General features: G+C 48.5%; 1 long non-coding RNA gene across 1 annotated transcript in view; it reads left to right on the top strand.

Moving 5' to 3' along the window:
* The window catches only part of LOC146813614 (uncharacterized), a 35952-nt gene extending 20779 nt beyond the window's left edge, over positions 1-15173 (top strand). Inside the window, exon 3 of the long non-coding RNA XR_014962879.1 lies at positions 14552-15173. This is a non-coding gene — a long non-coding RNA (uncharacterized LOC146813614). The remainder of the gene's footprint in view (positions 1-14551) is intronic.
* Positions 15174-15508: the final 335 nt, after the last annotated feature.

Here is a 15508-nt window from a genome sequence, read left to right as displayed (position 1 = left end):
TTGATCTGGTCCCAACCAGTTATTTTAGAGAAATAGAAGCCCTGCAGAGAAATTTGCTGTGGGAGGCTAGGCCTCGGATAGCACCCCAGAAGCTGGTCCTGGGTTGGTACGATGGGGGTATTGGTCTACCAGACATAAGGAGATGTTATTGGGCCGCGCATCTGGCGGCCATAAATCATTGTGTATACGAACCTGAAAAGGATCCTGCTTACAGGATGGATAAATGGTTACTGCCTGGGGGCGCATACCATAGAGCCCTATATTCCAGACCCCGCCAATATCATCTTACGGGTCCGACTAAACACTCGGTGGCTGTGTAGCACATGGCGAGCAAAAGTCTGGGGTGGGATGGAAAACTCTCTCTGGCAAACCCCCTATGGGATTCGGAAAAGTTGGGCACACTGGGCACCACCACGGGATTCGACAAGTGGGATCTGATATGGATCTCAACTATCGTTGACCTGTGGAAGGGAGAGAGCGTGGTACCATTCGCAGACTTGCAGCAAAGCCACGACCTCGCAAACTCAGAGCACTTATATTCCACTGTAATGCAGATAGCATACCTGGGGACACCTCCCTACCGGACACTTCGCCACTAGAGGACAGACTATTGGATGGCTACTTACCAGATGGGGTCATATCTATGACGTACAAAAAGCTGGTCAACAATATAGCTGACCCCCTGATACTCCTGGGACAGCTCTGGGAGGGCAATGGGCTTGAGATAGATGATGAGGAATGGCAGGAGGCTCTGGTCTCCCCTAAGGAGGTTGCCATCTCTTCTAGATTACGTCTGGTGCAGTTAAAGATACTCCACAGGAGATATATCTCTGGTCCAACACTGGTTAAAATGGGTAGGATGGATGGGGGTGATTGTAGGCGCAGATGTGAACAGATTGGCTCCTTCATGCATATCATTTGGGAGTGCCCCCTCGTTCAGTCCTACTGGTCAGGAGTGCTTGAATGTATGAGTCGGGTATGCTCAGACGTGAGTTGTGTGCTCTCCATGCCACTGGAATCAAGCTATCCTGGCTAACGAGGGGTGAAACCCCGAAACCGGTCCTAGGATGCTTGTTTCCAGTCCAGGGAGGACCTGGCCTGGCAGTTCGGGCTGGACTGTTCCCATTGGGCACAGGGTCAAGACTGATCTGCATATGGCTGGGTCCAAACTGGAATGGCATGGTGAGCAAAAAAAATGTGGATTTAGGACCAGATCTCTGTACTGGGGTGAATGTATGACATTGTTCTGCATTCTGTCCATCAACAGTTCTTTTTGCTTTTGTCACCCCGAGTGGGACGGGTATGCTCAGACGTGAGTCCCGTGCTCTCCATGCCACTGGAATCAAGCTATCTTGGCTAAAGACGGGTGAAACCCCGTAACCGGTCCTAGGATGCTTGTTTCCAGTCCAGGGAGGACCTGGCATGGCAGTTCGGGCTGGACTGTTCCCATTGGGCACAGGGTCAAGACTGATCTGCATATGGCTGGGTCCGAGCTGGAATGACATGGTGAGCAAAAAAACGATGGATTTAGGCCCAGATCTCTGTACTGGTGTGAATGTATGACATTCTTCTGCATTCTGTCCATCAACAGTTCTTTTTGAGGGCAACAGGGGTAGCCACACGACCAGAAGCAAAGAGGTGCCTCTAGAATATCTGGGAGCCCACAGACCTCAACGGCAGAGATAAGATATGGGTTAAGTTGGGTCAGATGATAGCCAAGCGGAACATAGCACAGTCAGGGGGGGCGAGGGAGCCTCCCGGGGTGATCTCCTGGAAAAACTACATGGACTTGTGCATGTTCAGGGAAAAACTGTGTATGTCTCCCGTGGGTGTCCCAGGAAATGGTCTTCTATCTGGGACAAATGGAATAAACATCGAGGATGTATCTGTGCTCCCCCCCGGATCCTGTTTCCGATGACCAACTCATGCCTTAATCTCTGTTGCAGTACAATGTATTTTGTATGTTTGTACCCGTGAATGCTCTAAGACTCGAAGCATATATGTCTGTATTTCTCAATGCCTAGTATTGTCGACTTTGTGGATGGTTAACAAAAATAATTATTTAAAAAAAAAGAATCTGGAGAAACGAAAACTCCTAAATATTTGAACCCTCCGGTAGATAACTGCAATCCTGATGCCCACCCCATGTTGCCAGCGTCCCTACCAATGGAGAACACCACTAATTTCTCAACATTCATGTAGAACCTAGTGGTCCTGAGGCAACCGGATCTGTGAAGAAGAATAAAACATCATCTGTGTATAGGATTATCTTATCGGATACCGCAGCAGGCCAATCAGACCCTCGCACCTGGGCATCCACCCTTACCCATGTGGCCAAAAACTTCCTGACCAGAGCGAACAATAGCAAGGACAGTGGGCATCCCTGTCTTGTACACAGACTAATCAGAAAGGGGATGTACACCACACCTGCAACACTGACCGTGGTGGACAAGACAGTGTATTACAAGCAGACATAGCAAAGGAATCTGGGACCCACATTTAGGTGTTTCAGAATTACAATCAGGTACTCCCAGCTAACAGAATCAAAAGCTTTGTCTATGTGAAAATAGCACGTTAAAACACGTGCTTTTACTATGCGATATTTAACAACGTGGTTGTTACAAAGACTGCGTTGTTACAACGCGATGCCATTACCACGCAAGTCGTTACATCGACTTGCAGTAGATGGCGCCGTAACATTAGGAATGTATAATTTACTGTTCCAACTCCAGCCTACGCAACAGTAGGGAAGGTGTTGGAATAGTATATTATATTATTCCTTATGTTAGAGCGCCATCTACTGCAAGTCGATGTAATGACTTGCGTAGTAATGGCAGTGCGTTGTAACAACACGGTCGTTGTAACAACCGCGTTGAAAAGGCTACCTGGTCTAATGAGCGCAATGTAAAGATTGTTTCCCGTCCATGTCTGCTAGAAGCACTGCCTTTCGCCTCCCCAAATGGTTTGCCAGTTACAGGGTATTGTATACCTGCCTAATATTAAGCTGTGTGGCTCGATTTGGCATAAAGCTGGCTTGGTCAGAATGAAGCAGATCTGGCATGTATTCCATTATCCTGTAAGCCAGGGTTTTAGCTAGGAGCTTCGCCTCTTGGTTAAGGAGCCAGATTGGGCACTATGTGAAGTGTCCTTCAGGCTGGCGGCCCGGCCTAAGGAAGACCACAATCATTGCATGTCTCCAGTCCGGTGGGAGCAGTGACCCTCAAGAGTGGAGTGGATCACCCCTAATAGATGTTTCCCCAATTGCGGCATGCAAATATTAAAGAACTTGCGGGGACAGTCATTAGGACCCGGGGATTTCCCCATCCGCAGCTCTGCCAGAGCCAGGTAGAGCTCCTCTTCTATGATTGCCTCGTCCAGTTGAGCAGAACCGCGGGAGAAAGGCCACAATGAAGTCCACGACCTGATCCATACCTATCACCTTCCACCGGGCATAGACTTTCCCAAAATATTTAGAAGACATTTAGGCCACCTCACGCACAGCAGCTCACCCTGAGCATCTCAGATCACTGGTATTGGCAAAACATCTCAAGCGGTCTGACAGTCTATGTAGCATCATGCTCGATATGTTGCTGAATTAGTAGATGCGGCTTTGTGCAGCCTGCAACTCCTATTTAGCATCATCAGGGAGTAGTTTTTGGTATTGCTTCTGGGTAATACCCAAACTGCACAATGCCAATATCTCTTTGGCGGCTACACTCGTCCAACATCCGTATATATGCCCCATGGTCTACTAGAGTGCGGGTTTTACGTTTACACTCTCCAGCACAGTAGCTAATGTTGATTCCTCTGAGAGTCAGCTTGAGGGTCTCCCATAATATTGTCTCAAAGGTGGCTGTCATGGCATTGATGGCTAAATATTTTCCAATTGACCAATGAAGGAGTGCATTATACAAAGGATTTCGCAGATGCTGTGGCAATAGGTTCCATATAGAGCCTCAGAGCTACCGGGGAATGATCGGAGAGCCCTGTGAGTCGTATATCCACATCCAACAGATATGGATGAGGCAACTGGGGACAAGCAAATAGTCCAGCCTGGAGAGAGAGCCGCGAACCGCGGAAAAATAAGTGTACCTTGCGTCAGTCGGATGATAGGCCCTCCATGTATCCGCCCATCCCAGACACCAGGGAGCCCAGTCTGGTCTCCTGGGTCCGGCATCCCCCACTCTGGCATGCCACCTGTCCATTGCATTAAATCCTTCCAGTCCCCACCAAAAGGCACCCAGGCAGACCTGGCTGACCACCTGTTCAACAAAAGCCTGTCCCAGTGGAGGAGGGGCATATACACTGCCAAGTGTAAGAGATTCTCCATACAGTGTGCCACTTACTAGTGAGTATTTAACAAAGATGTCTGTCCAGACTTTGGTGGGCTTGAAGGGAACTCTGCAATGGATTAGGATACCTGTCCCACATGATCCCCTTGTAAACTCAGAGTAAAATTCCTGGGTATAGCCATACCTGGATAGGCATGGGACTTTGAAGCCTAGGAGATGTGTCTCCTGCAGGAGAAGAATGTCGACCCCCAAGTCTCTTGGCCTGTTTCAGAACCGTGTCACATTTAATCTTATCTAGGACCCCACACACATTCCATGTGAGAACACCTATATCCCCCTGGGGACCAACAGGGTCTGCGTCAGCCATTGACAGCTAAGGAAAGTAAATGCGGGCTTTCCCATATGGATCTAAGGAGGCATGTGTGGTGGGTCTGTACAGTGCAATGTAAAATAGTCAACCAAATCCCTTTGTCCCTCCCCCTTACTTTAGTAAACAATAAGAACCTGTTGCAGAAAAGGCCCTCTCCAGACCCCAGCGGGGGTCATCAAGAGGGTATCACCACTGAATACCCATAACCCCTCCTTAACTAGGAACTTGTGCTGGAGAAAATGATAAATTTTTACCCTATGGGTGAAGTCCCACCCTACCAGGGCATGCAAAATCCCCACTACCAAAACGGTGCCAGTGGTGCTAGAGCTGGCATTCCCTGGCAGGGAACCAGCATGCCTTACTGATGCAATAAATAACAACTAGGGTGCATTATCCCGACAGAATCGATTCTGTAGCTTCACAGTAGATTTGGTGGGATTATTCCATCTATCGGTTTGGGGCAAATTGGAGTTAAACTGAGGTGGAGTATGATGCTTCAATGTCACCCATGTAAAACATACTTCTGGACAGTCTAAAAATAGTCTGTGAATTGAAAATGACCCTCAATTGATCAGGATAAAGCAACTTGTATTGCATCTTAAGATCTCACAGGCACTGCTTAGCCGCAGTGAATGATTGACGCTGTTGTTGTACTATTTTCATGTAATCTGGAAATATCATTTTGTGTTGTGATTGAAAGAAAATCTGGTCTTGGCTCCAAGCATACTTAAGGATCATGTCCCTATCCACGTAGTTGAGAATCTTGGCAATTAGTGGCTGCAGTCTCGCCGTGAGAGGGCGTTTCTTTACTAATGCTCTATGAGCACTTTCAACTACGAAGCATGTGGAAAGGGACTCCATGGGTACGATCGAGAGGAGTTACTGCATCAGGAACTTGTCCATGGAGGAGCCCTGGGGGAAGCCAACAGAAAGCAAATAAATGCATCGGGCACCGGCCTTCGTCATCTTCCACCCGCACCACCAATTCCCTTGGCACAACTGTTAGGGTGCTGATTTTCTGTTGCAGGGTGGTGACCAAGTCCTTTACACCAGACACCCTGCTCTCTGCCTTGGTGATCTTGTCTACCACGTTTCGCAGGTCCTGACGGAGCAGGGTGATGTCAAAGCCCACTGCCCCTCATTTTAGCATCAAGAATATCTCTGGACTGCGCGATTGCCGCCCGCAGCACAGTATTAGCTGGGCCAGCACCTACCGAACCTCCCAACTGGGAGACTGAGCGTCAACATTAGCATATTTGTCCATGGTGCTCAGTTTGTCAGTTGTAGAGGGTAGTTTATCCTTAGCTATGGTGGGCTGCAACCTTATCAGGCCTGTCCCTGATCGCTGCTTGGCTTCGCCTAAGAGCACAATCCGCCAGACCCCCCATGTAGTCCCCAGTGGTGGCAAAAACAATGGTCATTGGGCATTCTGCACCACAATCCCCATCAGATGGAGTAGGAACTAGTCCAAGTTGTGTGTCTGCATTGGATGAGTTTTGCCAGACCCCGTCACAAGCCACACCAGGACCTGGTCTGGTGGCTTCTGCAACTAGGCCACTAGCCTCAGCGCGATCCCCTAATGAAGCCACATGCCGGTGTCACAGACATCATTGCCACAATAGTTGCGAAGGGCAATCAGCGCAGAGTCAGCAATCTGCCATGGAGGGGCACCTCTGGAGTCGGGCCGGCAATGTCTCCTCCAGATGTCCCTGCACACACTCAGATCCCTCTAATGAGTGTTGTAATTAACAAAGGAGCCGACAGGGCCCAGTTCTGAGATTCCCACTTTGTCTCCTCCAGGCAGCGAACTGCCAGCGAGGATTCACAGTCCTCACAATAGAGCTACGCAGACTGGGCGATGAACTCCAACACCAGGTGGGTTTACAGCCCTTCCATGGAAATGGAATGGAATGGAAAGGTACATTTATATAGCGCGGCTATCACTCCAGGGAGCATCTTGGCGCTAGATGTCAACATAGATGGAACATGTTGGCTACTGCTGTTATTCGAGGGGTCCTGTGCAGATTATACTAGGGCTTTGTATGCAGTGTCTGTAAGGGAGACACTTTGACTGCACAACCACAATGGGCAGTCCGAAGGCCCCCTGATCTCAGACCCCCAGGGCAAGATTCCCGCTGCTGCACCAACCACACTGGGCCTTCTCCCTCAGCCCCTCCAGCGAAGGACCCCTGACAATGAGCAGGATCCAACAAGTCCGTGGCTGCCCCAGCCGCACCAATCAGCCCTGGGGCTCCAGATCACTCCCAATGTAAGAGGGTCATCAGGGCTCTCCCGGCTGCACAGTGTAACCCAATCACCACCACGGTAGCCGTGCCGGGCAAGGCCATCAATTAGCGCCACAGCAGCTGTCCCCCAGCGTCCACTCAGCACCTACTGCCCAGCTGCTCACCCCCAGGAGTGCATCTCTTCTCTCATACGGTGTCTCCTCAGATGGGTCAGTAGCTATGCAGCCCGTGACTTCGCTTCCTCCTCATTCTCCACCAGCCGCCAATAGTTGCCGTCGCGGCCCGTCTTCTTGCTCAAGGGCCCATTTCCTTGCTACCGCTGGTCCAGGCCGTGCCTGTGCATGAAGGGCCTCAGTCGTCCGGTGCCCCCGCTTTGTCGCAGATTTTCCCGGGAGCTGCAGTCAACCCTGTCACTTCAGGGCACTCCCTACTGCATCCACTGTCCCTAGAGCATGGTGGGCAGGATGTTGACAGATAAAAAGTTGATTGCTGGTGGCTCTCATACAGTGTGCCCATCATGTTGGCTCTCTAGGCCACGCCCCCAATACTGGGTGATTTTGGCACCTACAAATGTACTAGTTTTAAAGAGCAAATACTAGCAGTATCAGAATAGTAAAATCATAACTGCTGGAGTTGAGCCATAAATCCATGTCAAAGGAACAACTGCTCTAGACTCCATCCATGCGTCTTTCATGCAAACACACAAAGACTTTCATAACTCCAGCTACAGGCCCATTCCAGCACAGCAATACGCTCATATTGACATACCACCGCCCTTTAGGGTCCCCTCACGTTAATACACCACAGGACAGAATCTGCAATCAAACCACCTCTCATCTAGTCATTAACTAACTTACATATGTAGAAAAGTGGGTGTCTGTTGCAGTAACCCCCTACTTTTTGCCTGGCTACTGGTGCACTTTTTCTTGGTGTGCCCTGGGTCCCTGCCATTCAGGTTCCCAGGGCCTGTGTTCTTTCCCCAAAACAAACCCAATTGGTATCTATGGCCACAGGTGGGCCCCTGGTAAATGGTACCAGTACCCTTACTTCCAAGAGTTAACCTCTGGGGACCTAGAGGCCGCACAGGTGGTTCAGGTCCTGGTGAGGACATTGAGGGCAGCCTCAATGAGGCGGACAGCCTTTATGCAAGGCTGGCCAGAAGACTGGATCTAGAGACCAGACTCCTGGCTCTAGAGAAAGAAAGACAGAAAGAAAGTAGATGGGTTTAGCACCCATCAATGGTGGCAGCAATCAAAATAACAAGGATGAAGAGCAGTCTTATAATTCTAAAATCCCCAAAGGGATTGTCCCTAAATATGAGGAGGGTGATAATATCACCAAGTGATTTACAGCCCTTGAGAGGGCTTGTGAAGCCAGAAGGGTGAAGAAGACTTTCCGGGGGGCACTCCTTTGGGAACTGTTCTCTGGTAACTGCAGAGACAGACTCCTGACCCTTTCTGGGGCAGATGCTGGGCCCTATGACCTCATGAAGAGAACTCTGATTGAGGGATTTTGACTCACAACTGAGGAGTACAGAATAAGATTCAGGGGGGCTCAAAACCCCAAAACTAAGTGGTTGGTTAACTAGAAACAATGTGCATGACTTTAATGGAATTTACAACCTGCTTATGAAGGAACACATATTTTTATTATTATTTTTTTGCAGAGGTTTTATATAGTGTGAACTTGACCCGAATCCAATCAGAGCGCTTTACATAGCACCAGTTACGTTACATTAGGACACACATTCATTCTTTGTTAGGCACGGAGAGATTAAGTGATTTGCCCAGAATCACAGGATGATCAGCGTCATTACGGAGACTCGAACCCAGTTCCCCAGGTCCAAAGTTGAGCGCCCTAGCCGTTAGGCCAACTCCTCTCCCCATGTGCAGGACATCTAACCTGGGCTTCTATTGGAATTCTATAAAGCATATTAGCAAGCCCATTATTGCCGTTTCAGTGGCAGTTTCCTACCGCTAAAACGGCGATAATTTTAACGAGGTTCTAACTAATATGCCCCAAAGTCCCTAGTACAGCTCCAGGGGTGACTAGTGTAGCTCCAGTGTACCTTTGGAGGAAGGGTCCTCAGATGAGGAAGTACTCCTGGCCTTCAACTGGAAAATGGGCCCAAGAGGTGAGCTGGAGGTCCCAGAGGGGGGTAGACAGTTCCACCACCTACTGGTGAATGGAATCCCAGCCACTGCCCTGAGAGATACCAGTGCCAGTCACACTGTGGTGCATGACAGGTTGGTTCTCTCAAACCAGTATGGCCCAGGGGAAACAAAAAGAGTAAGGACTGTCCCGGGGGGGGGGGGGCATCACTGTTAGGCCGGTGGCTGTAGTGCTCCCAGAAATAGCAAGGGCCCTTAGATGGAGAAAGGTGGTCGTCAGTAAAGACCTCCCCCTTGATTGTCTCCTGGGGAATGACCTCCCAGAGGTTGGTCCACGCCAAAGAGAGGCACGGGTCCAATGCCAGACCTCACCCAAGAAATCTGGGGGGCTCAACCTGCAGTTAGTGCAGCTGAGCCCCAAGAGAAAAAGAAGGTGGGCAACGTTTAGACTCAGTTCCAGTGGACCAGGGAGATTCTATCCCAGTACGGGAGAACTCCAAAAGTGGCACTGGTAAAGTCCCCCCTAACCAACAAAAAGAACTGACTAGTCAGGCAACAGTCCCGCCTGAGTTGGTGGCTCCTCAGCTGGCAGAACAGAGGGTGGAGGAAGGGTGTTCACCACCAAGTCTAGTGACCCCGACCCTAAAACAGCAGGCAGGCAACCAGAACCCCAAGAAGCCTGTAAGGTAGCCCCTCCACTTACCAGTGAGGAGCTAAAGGTGTGAGGGGAGTGGGGAGTGCCCTGGGACCCTGCCATTCTGGTTCCCAGGGCCTGTGTTCTTTCGCCAAAACAAACCCAATTGGTATCCCTGGCCACCGGTAGGCCCCTGGTAAATGGTACCATAGGTACCCAGGGCACTGAGACTAGGGACTAGGGAAGGACCTGAAGGGCTGCAGCATTTATTATGCCACTCTTAGGGACCCTGCACCTTTTCACACACACACTGCCTTTGTAGGCTGCGTGTCTTGGTGCAGAATAAAGTGAAGAGTCGACATGGCACACAGCCCTGTGTGCCATGCCTAACAAACCACTACCCTGGCCTAGAATCAGCTAACCCTCCAGCTGGGTGCACTATGCCTGTGGTGAGGGCACACGGGCATGAGCCCTGTGCCCCTACAGCACCCAAGTCCATTCTTGGGCATTGTAAGTGCAGTGTTGCCATTAAGAGTAAATGGTGCTGGGAGATCGTCATCACAAACTCCACAGCACCATGATGGCTTCAGTGAAGACTGAGAAGTTTGGTATCAAACTTCTCAGCACATTAAACCCACACTGATGCCAGTGTGGGATTTAATGTAAAATGCACAACAGAGGGCATCTTAGAGATGCCCCCTGAAATTCGACCGACTTCCAGTGACCTGACTGACTGCTTAGGCTTCCACCACCAGACATGTTTCTGGACCCCTGGGTCGAGAGCTTGCTGCTCTTGGGGGCCTAAAACAATGCACATCCTGCGACGAGGTTCCAAGCCTCCTCCCCCAAGATGGGCAGGGTTCACAAAGGAGACGCTTCAAAGACATGCCCCATTTGTGAACCTCTCCATACCATTTGCTGCTTTCAGCAACTGGTCCCCACTAGTTCTACCCCCCGCTTTGGGCGGGAGAACCGGCGGGAAAAAGAAGTGAGGAAGGGAGGTGTGCCCACCTCTGCCAACTCCACTGGAGAGTGGCAGAACAGGGGGTGTACCCACACCATGGAAGGGACCCATTGGTCCCTGCCCTTTACCTACCTGTAACACCCCTAAATCTAATATTTAGGGGGCACCCTGAACCTTGCTTCCTCAGATCCAGAAACAACTAGAAAAGAAGATAGGAAGAAGGACCGAAGAGCCGTGCAGAGCTAACAAGAGGACAACACCCACTGACTTGGCCCCAGCCCTACAGGCCTGACTGCCCTCGAACCTGCTCCTGCGAAATCCCGGTGTGTCCTGCCTGCCTTCACTTCAAAGACTGAATTTCACGTGAACACAGGACTTGTTCAAACTGCAGCTTCTGGCTCCGGCCGGATACCGCGAACCCGGCCCGAGATCGAGTGGAAAAACACCACAAGGAGGTCACCCCAGTGATCCTGACCCGAGATCCAGTGCCTCCTGACCTGCCTCAAGCCACCAGATGACGTCTCTAATGAGATGCAAAGTGGGCGTTCCTGACCTGACATGACAGGAGAAATGTCGCTAAGCGACATTTCTCCTATCATCAAGCCCCACGCTATGAAGCATAGCGTCAGGAAAAGTAGCGATAACCCCTGTTATCGCTACTTTCCTTACGCCTGCTTCAGGACTGACTTAGCCATGATATCCTATGGAAGGAGGATATCATGGCTAAGTTTGTGAGTCCCTATCAACATGCTAACGCCACATTTCGGGAGATTATCGCTGGGTTTCCAGCGATAATCTCACGGTAGGCAGTTAGCGCCAGGATTTTTATCGCTTTTGAGATAAGCGTTGCTAATAGCACGCTATCTCAGCGATAAAAATCCACGCTAGCCGGCGATAATTATCCTAGCGCTAAGTGCGCTTAGCGATATATATCGCCGGTTGTTGCTGATATGCCCCTTGGTCGGCTGACACCTCAACAAGCTTCACAACTTCACAAATGAAAAGAAACTTTACCTAACTGTCAAGTATTTGCCTGCCGCAACATTCTAAGCAATACCAAACGCGTGCCAACTGAACCTTGAATAATGGCTCTCATGAGACCCACAAAAGACTCAGGAAGATTGAGTTTCATGCACCTTTAGTGCACTCCCACGGCTACATCAAACTCCTTCCTGTTTGTGAATGTGAGTTTGGGGGTGTCGGAAGATGTCTCAGGGTCTGGATTTCTTGAAGTGAGTGAGCATATCTACTTTTGAAACTAAGGTAAATATGATGGGGTGTATCATCCGAGGTTCCCTAAAGAGCCCCTCCAAAAATTCGAACTATGTTAGCTTTTGGCGCACAGGGTACTCTGTGACAACACGGTTTATGTCCTTTTCATTGTTATGTGCAGTGCTGTGACTTTAATGCATTCGTCATATAACGAACAGAACATCTGCAACATTCTGACAGAGGTCGAACTTGACAAGCAGGCCACAAATATGACCCATTTGTGTTGTGCTGGGTGCAAAGTTCTGTGTAATGTTATTTATTTTTAAAGCTGATGCAGGAGTAGTACTGGGCTAAGTGATGGATTTGCTTAGTTGAAGAGACACGTCTTCAGCTTCTTGCAGAATTCATGAATTTAAGATGTGTAGGGCAGGTTGTTCCAAGCTTTAAGTGCAAGTAAAGAGTGAGGATGGCTTGGGGCCTAGATTCCTCAAACTGAGGGAGCATATCTACCTTTGAAACTAAGGTAAACGTGTTTGGAAAGACTGTGCTACAGTCCCCAAAGAGCACTTGGAAAACCGCCAAAGGCTGTAGGTTTTGTCAAAGAGGGTACTCTGTGACAACGGTGCCTATGCGCCATCCACTGTTATGTACAGCAGTGTGGTGACTGTAATGACATTTTCATATGGCAAAAAGAATATCTATTACATTCTGGTGGTGGATAACAGTTTCAAGCAGGCAGTAACCAAGGCCAAAATGTTCTCAACTAGAGGAAACAATTTGAAATACTGCTGTCCCAGTGACGTAGTGGCCCATGGATGGTATTTATCCCTGCACAGCCTCTTGAAGGGGACATGGGAAGCTCCACCTCAATCAATTTTAATACTTCACTTTTGTATGGTATGACATAAGGCAAGTTGGAAAACACAGGCTTGGCTGAGATAGGCACTTGGGGCAGTATTATAGACTCTCATGCCACTTTTCTTGCTTAGAGCAGACTGCAATGACAACATTGTTGAATATTTGTATTGCAGTAACGTGGTCAGCAAAGTGCCAATCCTGCAGACTCACAAGGACCCTCACAGCAGATGAAGCAGAGGTTCCTGCGTCTGCAAGAAGAAGAGTTTTGATGATCGTCAACTGATAGTCAAGAAAAGACATAGGTCTTCCCTAGGCCATCTAATGACATATGCATGTATCTAGCCAGCTGGATCGGATGGGTAAACTTCTTATACGAAGTGCGAGTTTTACAATGCACTTTACATGGCTGAGATATCTGGTCATTCTTATCCACTCTGTCCATATACTTGTTGTATGCAGGTGGACTTGTGAGCTTCAGCTAACTGACCCCAAACCATGACGAGGGAAATGCACACATCATGGATTGTAGTGAGCACATACAGATGCTGCCTATCTGCGAATTTGACTGCGAGCAGTTAGTTGGAACGCAACGCAGTGCTCTGAAATTTTTGACGTTTCTTACAAACTAGCTCCTGCGGGAATCTTTTGTGGCAGTATCATACTTAACCGCTTGCTAAGTTGCTAGCTTTGCAAAGCTTGCTGAACAGCATTACTCCCAGATAGAAATTGTCCACATAAAGGCTATAACCTTTTTGAAGGAGTGATTGGAGAAGCTCCCGTACAGACCTTTCCAAGGTTGCTAGTGTGGAAGGGCAATCGGCAGGATGTAGAGTGGCGAACCTCCCTGTGTACAATCTCAGGCTCTATATATTTTGATGTCGTTTTTACTCACTATGTGCTGCCTGAACAGCAGTCACCTTTGTGCAGGATCAAGGAATTATCAACGGATATATTCTTTCCAGGGGTACACATCTCTGGAACCGGGCAGACAAATGTTCTACGACAGGGCGAATTTTGAATAACATGTTATGGTATGGATGGTCCCAGGGCAAGGCAGCAGAATTGTCATTGAAATACAGCATACTCTGCAACAGCAAAAACAATCTCTGCTCATGACAGGTGCAAAGATGGCTGTTACCCAAACTGTGGGAGTGTACTAGCACAATAGTACGCTTTAGTTTTTGCACTATTCCCATTTTGATCATAAGGCCCAGAAATGTCTTCAACTCCCCAAGCGAAGTGGAAGTCCACCAGTGTGCCAAACTGAAAGCCAAGCTCCCAGGACGTTTTGAGTTCAATGGGCTTTGGCAAAACACTCTGGACAGGTCCATATTGTAGATGTTGTTAGCAGCAGGGGTAAAAGTGATGGTTTCAGTGTAAGGGCTGCAAGTCAGGCTTTGCGGCCTCATTGATCAGAACATCTCCTGTTCTACCCACCTACCATACAAGGTTGGATGGGGGACAGTGATGGCACGCCCACTGCCAGCTACAGCTTCTCTGCAGCATCTCTTCAGAATCACTTAAATTCCATCCTTCATAGCCCATTGTAGCAAATGTAAAGAGTCCATCTGGGCAGCTCTGCCTGCTGTGCCAAAAGCATGAGTCCAGAAATAGGACACTGCAAGAGTATTACTGAAAACAGAGCAAAACACACCCGACTTCGACGCGGTCTAAGAGTAGGGGGAACATTCTACAAATTCTGGGGTTTGCCTGGATTGGGGTGCATTTATTGTCACAGTACAAGTCAGGGGGAGATTCAACAGCTGTGTCAAAACTCATAGCTTTACAATGTTTGAAAGACAGATTTAATAAATCTAACTTGTGGAAAATTGGGAGAAGCATTGATTTGACTTTTCTTTGACAGATCTCCAGGGGCTGATTTGCTCTTCGAGGATTGCCTTTCGGATGGACAACTGCATGTACTGGGCCTCAACGAGCGATGGAATCCAGGGGCAGTGCCAGAAAGACTGCACCTGCACGTTCCAGGTGTGCCTCGTGCATGGTGGAAAAGTGCAAATCACTGACTACAAGGGCGACTACCTCTTTGTGGACCCATGCAGCAGTAACAAGATCAAGACATCCAAAAACAGAAGCTCTGAATTTGAAGTTCTGTTTCAAAATGGGAAGGTCATGTTTAAGGCATGCAATGGGTTGTTTCTGTCCAGAATTTACTATGTATGTCCTCCACTGCACACCGTAGAGGCACAAAAGCAATGCTGTGATGTTTTCTGTCAATTTGAACCGGTAGCCTAATGCCTTTGTTTGGTGCTGTGAAAAGGGTATGACATTCATGTAACTTTGAAGATTATATGATGTTCAAATAAACAAACACACACAGAATGTCCAATATGGAAACTGCAGACAAAATGTTAACAAATAATGTGACTTTTAATTGATTAACAGCATACAGACAGAAATTCAAGTATACACAACTATCAAAATTAAATCAGAACGCAATAGAACAAATAAAGAATTTTCATAATTGAGATCACTTTTTTGTCTTTTTATAATACAGCAGTCTTTTGTTTTTGAAAGCAGAACATGGCAGGTCAGATTTTTCAATATCTATTTATTTATATATATATTAATATATTTATTCAATACCTGCATTCCTGCCCTTCCCTCCTGCACTGCACCGTTTAGGCAGCCTAGCGCCAATACAGGCACCGTCACACCAGGGTGCAAGGGTGCCTGTGTTTAGGTAGGATTGTTTTTATGCAGGAAGATGCACCTTCCTGCACACAAAGAAATCCTGAGAGGTGTTTTCCTCTTTCTGCAGCGCACATAGAAAGATGAAAAAACAAGGCCTTGTTACTCCTCC

This window comes from Triturus cristatus, chromosome 6 (assembly GCF_964204655.1).
Source record: "Triturus cristatus chromosome 6, aTriCri1.1, whole genome shotgun sequence".
NCBI classification, from domain to species: Eukaryota; Metazoa; Chordata; class Amphibia; order Caudata; family Salamandridae; genus Triturus; species Triturus cristatus.
This window is presented reverse-complemented; position numbering and strand designations above follow the sequence as displayed.